This window comes from Plectrocnemia conspersa, unplaced genomic scaffold (assembly GCF_051122295.1).
Source record: "Plectrocnemia conspersa isolate PC_06_02 unplaced genomic scaffold, ASM5112229v1 ptg000008l, whole genome shotgun sequence".
Lineage (NCBI taxonomy): Eukaryota > Metazoa > Arthropoda > Insecta > Trichoptera > Polycentropodidae > Plectrocnemia > Plectrocnemia conspersa.
The window spans coordinates 23,034,374-23,042,618 of record NW_028277172.1 but is presented as its reverse complement, the minus strand read 5'-3'; the positions used below and the strand labels follow the sequence as shown (position 1 = coordinate 23,042,618).

General features: G+C 25.2%; 1 protein-coding gene across 8 annotated transcripts in view; it reads left to right on the top strand.

The window, feature by feature from the left end:
- Window positions 1-880: 880 nt before the first annotated feature.
- f (espin protein forked) overlaps window positions 881-8,245 on the top strand; it is a 55,677-nt gene continuing 48,312 nt past the window's right edge. For 3 of the 8 annotated variants that reach the window (XM_088189963.1, XM_088189961.1, XM_088189957.1), the window contains exon 1: window positions 932-1,196. The gene's annotated coding sequence lies outside the window, so the exon portion shown is untranslated. Of the gene's footprint in view, window positions 1,197-8,245 lie in introns of all 8 variants that reach the window. The other 5 variants (XM_088189962.1, XM_088189959.1, XM_088189953.1 and 2 more) reach the window with 4 other exon arrangements.

The window sequence follows — 8,245 nt, the reverse complement described above, 5'->3', positions numbered from 1 at the left end:
TCATTGAAAAATCTTTTACAAATATTACAAAATATCTTAGAGGTAGATTTAATAGCGTGTTTCCCAAATTTTACCATTGCTCTTAGAATTTTTTTAACACTAACAGTTTCCCTAACCACTTTTTTCAAAACTCAATTTAATTTAAATTTATCTCTGATCTATGATGTCTCAGGAAAATTAAAGTATTCTAGCAGTAATATCCATTGAACATTGCTTATCAAAAAGTATTGCTCCTCATATCTTATCCTACATGAAATATGAGTATTTTTGTAATTTCCCAAAAATTATTTTAATGAAATAGAGGGCAGCGAAAAGTTGGCTTGGCTCTGACATTATTGTCACATTTTGGGTTTAAAATACAAACACACCTATCGCCTTTTTCCAATGTGCAACATTTTGAGGTTAATATTTTACTTCGTACTAAAGGAACCCATTTAGTTTTAAACTAATCTTTACAGATTTTCCTACACATTCATGCAGCTCTCTGTCAATTATTATTGAAAGGACGAGTTTTCTACTTTTCTTGAATAATAAATTATATTATTAATAAATCACTAAAATATACACCGAAAGTAAATGGGTAGCTAATCCGCCTCTGCTTAGACATTTCGAAATTAACGCCAAATTTCCCGCACCTGTTTGATAATATAATAATCATCCAAACAATCAAGCCTCTGTGCTTTTTAAATAGCTATCATTATTTAAAACAGTTTACAGCAGACATATTTAAACTCCTGAGACGTACAAAGTAATGATTAATTACTATGGAACGATCGTTTGTCATTAACGGTAACAAGAGTGCCGAAAGTCTCCACATATCTACCATAATAACATTAATAACACGCTGTATAACGGTAGCGCGAATCTCTCGAAAATCGGCGATTGTCGTTTCTCTTTTCGTCCCGGGGTGTCCGGCATGCGAAAGAACGGCACATCTGCCGAGATGAGCGCTCACCTGCCGCAACACACACATGTACCGTACTCATTCGCCAGTCGGACCGCGGAGCGAGTGGCCGCTCACTGCCGCACTACCATGTGATATTGACGTTTGGTGTAAAAACAACGCGAGTGAGTGTATATGTGTGTGACCAGTGAATGAACAGTGCCCGTAACAGTACACGATGGAACATATGGAAATCGGAGGCGCTCGAGTAATTGAGCGGACATAATCGGGAACTTGAAAGGATTCAACGAAGGTAATGCGCTATTAACTGTTACTTCATGACATTCATGCGTTAATTAGAATATGTATTTGAAAATAAAAATGCTATATTTCGATCAAAAGATTAACAGTTACGACGATTAAAGATTATTGAACGGGTTGCGATTTCAAATAACTCGAGCGTCGATGTCTAATCAATGTTTCTTTAGAGACATCGACGCGCATGTGTGTATCAAACCCGATTCGTATGAAATTTTAAATAGAGCGAAAAATCGTATTGTATACCATATCTATAATACAATTTATTGTATTTATCGTTATATAGACTAGATATTATGTGGCGCATTTAAAAGTAGCCTATAACCTAAAAATCTTATGTGATTTGATGAGCCAATATTAAAATAAATATTATTTTGTAAAATATTAATAAGCATGTACAAATATTTTATTGCCGCAAAGATAAGAAAATTGTTTATGTAATATTACACTCTGATTCTAAATCATTAGTTTTTTTTTGTATTGTAAAAATATTTTAAAATACATATTAATTATATTGAAAGCTATTTTTTTAAAAGTGATACAGTGAAATAATTAGTATTTAAAAAAATTAGTACAAAATTGTGTTATCTGCTAGTACAATGTAATAGATGTTATTGTTGACAAATTTAATAATAACTTCATGCACAATAAATTAATCAATCATATTATGTAATTTGCTTTGGCATATTTACCATTTTTTTTTTGTATATTGTAGTCTTTAGTAGTCAATTATGTATTATTGTATGATATAATATTTGTGGACTTAAAAGTATTATATATTGTCATGGAATTTTAAAGCTTTATTTTTTTACAAGTTTTATAGTATCAATATGATTATATATTCAAATGAAAAAATACTTTATTATTATAAATTACATTAAAATAGTATTTTCAGATCTTAAAGACAGCTTTGCGAATTTAAAGATGGCATTCTTCTACGCCTGATTTGCTTATCAATTTAATATTAAAATCAGTCTCGCTGTAAACGCTTCTAAAACGTATTTTGTTCTGATTCTCAAAACGTCATTATTTCCTGATCTTTGTAAATGCACAAAAGTCACCCTTATTTATAAAAAAAGAGGGACAAATTGCGGATAAAATAACTATAGACCAGTTGCAGTGTTGTCACTGTTCGAAATAATTATTTTGTTCCACTGTTACTAACCTTCTCTCCTTCACCAAAATTATGACCAAATCTCTCGATGCGGTAATTCAAGTAGTAGAATTTTTACAAGGTTTGTCATAAGTTATCATTAAAAAATTGTCGGACCTTGTGTTGCTCAGGTGATTTAATTCGATTATTCTAGAGTTATTGGAGCGATCGTAGACAGTTTTTGACCTATGGCGGACAATGCTCGAAAGAGTATTTCACCCCTTCAGGAGTCCCTCAAGAGTTCAACCTATACTCTGCTCTTTACGTTATTTAATAATGACATAAATACAGCAGCTGATCAGTATGCAGATGATCTTTAATTGTTTGAATGCATTCGATATGTCATGGACTCCTTCTGAAGTATTTAATTTAGTGTCTTAAAGTTCCATACTCTGTCATTTCATTGATCTCGTTTTGCCTAGAAAAACTTCCACTAAAAATCTCGGAATTAAATTCGACGAATCTTTCAAAATGCTCGGTTTGTTATGAGGAACACATTTCACTTTGATGATCTGTCAGTTATTCACGTCCTCTGTGACACTTTAATTCACGATCTATAATTTAGAATCCCTGAATTTTTAAATAAGTTTTAAAAAGATTCTTAAGATTTTGTTATTATCCGTTCTAAAACCCCAGCGCCCTTTTTTTAGAAGCGTTCACGCATTAATTTGTATAATATTTTTTTGTGTGTTTTGTGTAATAATACTATGTTATGTTATTTGACCATCGTAACGCATTAGGGCAACCTGTAAGTTCACGGTGGTCTTTTTAATTTAATTTATTTTTTATATAATTTTATTTATATAAAGGAATCAATTATTAAGATAATTAATTTAATTGTATCTACATACATTTATTATGGATTTTATCTTCTACACTTCAGATTTTTTAGCATTTAAGCCCAAAGCACGCTCTTTGTTGCAATATAGCAATTTGTTTAAACCTTTTTAAAAAAAAAATTACTATTAAATTTATCTTCAGCAAAAGCAATCTAAATTTTAACGTTTTTCAAAGATAAATTTACTAAAATTGTTTTTGCAGCTTATTTTTAAGAATAGTGTTTATTAAATAAATTGCAATAATAAGTGTTTTACAAATCACTGTTTCTCTTTAAAATAGGTTTATGATATATGTTATATTATATTTTTTTGCGGTAAGAATAATGTTTATTACATAAATCAAAATAATATATGTTTAATACAGCATCAAAATTATGACTTTTTTAAAGAGCATGATTTAAAATTACATAAATAAACATTATTTATGGATTTAAAACTATTAAAAATAGTATTAACAATGAGACTTTTTTTGTTGTATATGTTTATTCAATAAATTGTTATAATATATGTTCTGCAGAGTAACTGTGTATTCTTCAGCTTAGCTTTTCTTAAAATATTAGGTTTATAATTTTGATTCAAAAAATAGTATTTTTAATCAGGTAGTTTATGCAGTTTATTAATAATTAAAAGTATTTATATTAAACCATTTTTCCAGTTTATTTTAAATTAAAATTATGCTTAGCAAAGTATGGAAATAATCATGTTTTATGGAAGGTATTGCTCCTTAAAATATTTTCTTTAAAAATATCATATATTGATACACTTTATCTATATTTTATAAATAGTATTTATAATAAACGATATATGATTTTGTATCAAAATTGGCAATGAGATTACATTTATAACATTTCATTAAAAATCATAAAATAAGTAGAAAGAATTGATTTTAATAAATAAAATTTGTAATGTCATAACAATTTTTAGCATAAGCTGTTTTCACAATTGCTTACTTTATACTTAATTATTGAATTAATTTATTAAGCTTACAATTAAAACATTTTTATATCCAAATAATTAAGAACCAAATTTTTAAATGTATTTATATGTTTAATTACATTGTCCACTAATTTTATTAGTTTGTTATTAATTATTAAGAATATATAGTTATATAAAAATAAGATTTTACCACAAGACAGTGATTATAAAATTCAAAAAATCAGCAAAATTTGCTTTAACCAAATACTCGAAATTTTTTTTATTATAACATTAAATTTTTCTTGCAGTATATTATTATATTATATACTACAATATTATTTATTAAGTTTTTATCTATGTTATATTAATCTATTATGTACCATAATATAATTAGAAAAAATGAATTTTTTAAAATCATTTCCCAAAAAAAAAATTTGCATTGCAATGGTTAGATATATTTGTTATTATTAAACTAATATGAAATTATCAAATATACCATATTACTCATTTAATTATAACTGTATAGTAAATCAATATTATTGTAATACAGTGTAAGTCTATTAAAATATTGCAGTAAATTTGTAAAATTCATGTAACCTACTTTAATAATACTACACATATTATCAAATATTAGGTATAGCAATGTACTATATTATTTAACAATATAAATTAAGCATTTTAAAATTAAAAAAATATTATTATTAGGAAAGTTTTACTGCTACTTAAAAAATAATAATTAAAATTTGTAACAGAAAACTGTTATAATATGTAATAAAATATTTTATTATAAATATTAAAAATGCAATTTACGCGAATTTATATATGTTAATTTAAAACCCTTTATATATCTATATGATATAAGTCGCTGACTATTGACCTGAAAGTGTTTTTAAATTACTATGGTGTCTTGAGAGGTCAGAACGAGTGATTATTATATTATTATAATTGCGATTGGTCATCACTTATTAGATTTTCTTTATCTCACTGATGAATATCGTGATGATTAATTAAAATTAAGCTAGGTTGTACATATTATGTATTGAAAATTATTTAATAATGAGCTACTTCAAAAATAATTTCAGCAATAAAATGTGATACTCTTTATCATATTCAAGTAGCTCTTTATTAGAGATGTTTTAACATCATGTATGTACAGCTTTTGAATCAGTCATTTAAGAACAAACTAGAAAAACTTAATCTGTGGTGATTGATCTAAATTGTATTAAAAATTATTATTAAATCCGGAGTGGAATTTAAGCCCATGTGTTTTAGATGTTAGTCAACGACTTACACCACTGTTTTATTGTGTTAAAAATTGAGTTACATGTTTATGTCAAAAATGCAGGGTTACATTTGAAATATAAATTATTTTCTGACATAACTGCCATTTATAGTGGGTCATATAATCAACCAAAGAAAGCAAAAATAGCATATGTTAAATACGTTTTTCTTTTTTCTATATTCAACCAACAGCGAAAGTGATTGAAGGGGCATCTTTTTCTGCTGAACCTAATCAATCATACCGTTTCGAAGCTCACTTCTCGTTATTAGCCCCGATGGCCACCGTCCGTGAATTTAATAACGTCCGCGTGTGTGTTTACGCGCCCGTGGAAAAAGTGCTCATTGTCAAGAGGGGCCGACCTTGGGAAAGGCAAGGAGAAACTCCTCGACAGTGTTTCGTGGGAAGAATCAAGAATACACAAAAACGCATCTCCATTGTCGGGGCACGAGATGCACTCGGCCGCCATATTGATACACTGCCCCGATTAACCCTATGGCTAGGCATATAGAATCTTTGCACGCCAATCAGAGCAATAACGACACATCAAGTAAATATATTGTAAGCTTCTTACTATGATGATGACTTTGGGCTACTTTGAAAAGCGTCGTAAATACATTTTAATTATAGCCATTGTTTCCAAAGCGGCGTTTTACGACAATATCGAGTTTTCCGCAACGGCCTTAATTCGACAGTTTTGTCTTTATTATGGTATAAAAATATGAATGCATACAATATTTAATTGCGGGTATGGTTAAAATGAAAAAATTGAAGTGCCCATATCGTTCATAACTGTTATAAAAATACAGTTGATTTGCCCATCGAAGTGGAAGCTCTTGTGGTCAAAATATATTTCGACATTTATTCTGCTCAATGATGCAGTGCATACTAAAACAATGTTGATACAAATATTATTATTGCATAGCAATTCCATACATATTTCGTTTTGATTACAAATTTAAGAGATACTTCAATTTTTTTTAAATAAATTTTAACGTTGCCTCTAAGAAGTCAGTTTAGAAATAAATAGTTAATAACTATATGGTAAACGTTTATTTTAAACCACTATATATATATATATATATATATATATATATATATATATATATATATATATATATATATATATATATATATATATATATATATATATATATATATATATATATATATATATATATATATATATATATATATATATATATATATATATATATATATATATATATATATATATATATATATATATATATATATATATATATATATATATATATATATATATATATATATATATATATATATATATATATATATATATATATATATATATATATATATATATATATATATATATATATATATATATATATATATATATATATATATATATATATATATATATATATATATATATATATATATATATATATATATATATATATATATATATATATATATATATATATATATATATATATATATATATATATATATATATATATATATATATATATATATATATATATATATATATATATATATATAAATATATATATATATATTTAAAATGCTATTTTTGCATAATAATATTGAATCTTTACAAATAGCAAAGAATATTATTTTTATGTATAAAAAAGCAATATTTTATCAAAATATATATAAAAACAGATGTTGGTTTAATATCATATTGATTAAGACAAACATAAAAAACATATAACACTGTATCTATTGTAATATACATAATATATGTATATATATATAATTATCATCAGTATTTTACATTTTATTTTATGTTTCTCAAAACATTTGCTTTGACAAAATAATTTAAAATAAATTTAATGTGTGTGTTCAATTATTTTAAAGTTATGTTTTATACTTTCAATTAAAATTAAGGATGTTTAAATAAAGTACTTTTTCACAAAAAATACGTTTTTCCTAATGTAGTAATACTATCTATTCTATTTATAGATTTATAATATTAACTTAAAATTCAATTAAAAATGTTTTTTTCAAATTAAAATAAAAATACATTTTATAGTAATTATATGAAAATTATATCTGTATTGTATTGTTATTAATTTGGCTTTCTTCATGGTTCTGTATGATAGCATATGATTTTCGGTTTATTTAAACGGATAGAAGAGACTTTCGTTTTAGGTTTTATTTATTGAAAATTTTTAGAATATGTTAGATTATTATTATTAATATAGTTAAATATCAAAGATCTCTTCTCTAATATTTGTTTAGAATTTTCTCCACATTGTTGTCCATTACCAAGCGTTTGCTTAATAATACACTTTTCCCTGTACAAATTTGTAAATAAATATTGAATTGAATTAATTGAACGACTTTAAAAATACACCATTTACTTTCGTTGTTAAATTTCTTTATATCGAAAGTTTTTATTGATTTTTAAAAAGCTTTATAATCATCTTAAGACCTACAACACTTTCCTTACTTTTGATTTAAGTGATTTAAATATATAATAAAATATACTATAATTTATCTTTTATTTACTAAAAAAACATATTAAAATATTGATGTTTTTAACAATGCAAAAAAATATTAATTACATAAAAAATTAATTATTTTAGGAAAACAATTATTAAGCTATTTATTAACCCTTTGCGCTCGTAAGTCGACTATGTGTCGACATCGTATTTCAAGCGTTGTACTCGAACGTCGACAATATGTCGACAAAACTTTGAATGCATTTATTGGCTTTGTGTTCAAGCAAATTTTGAAAATTTAAATTTATTAATAGTAAAAAGACTTCTGTTAAACACATTTCAGTAATATTGAATTTTTAACTTATGCAAATAACTCAATAATCTTAAATTTACAAGTGTAAGTTT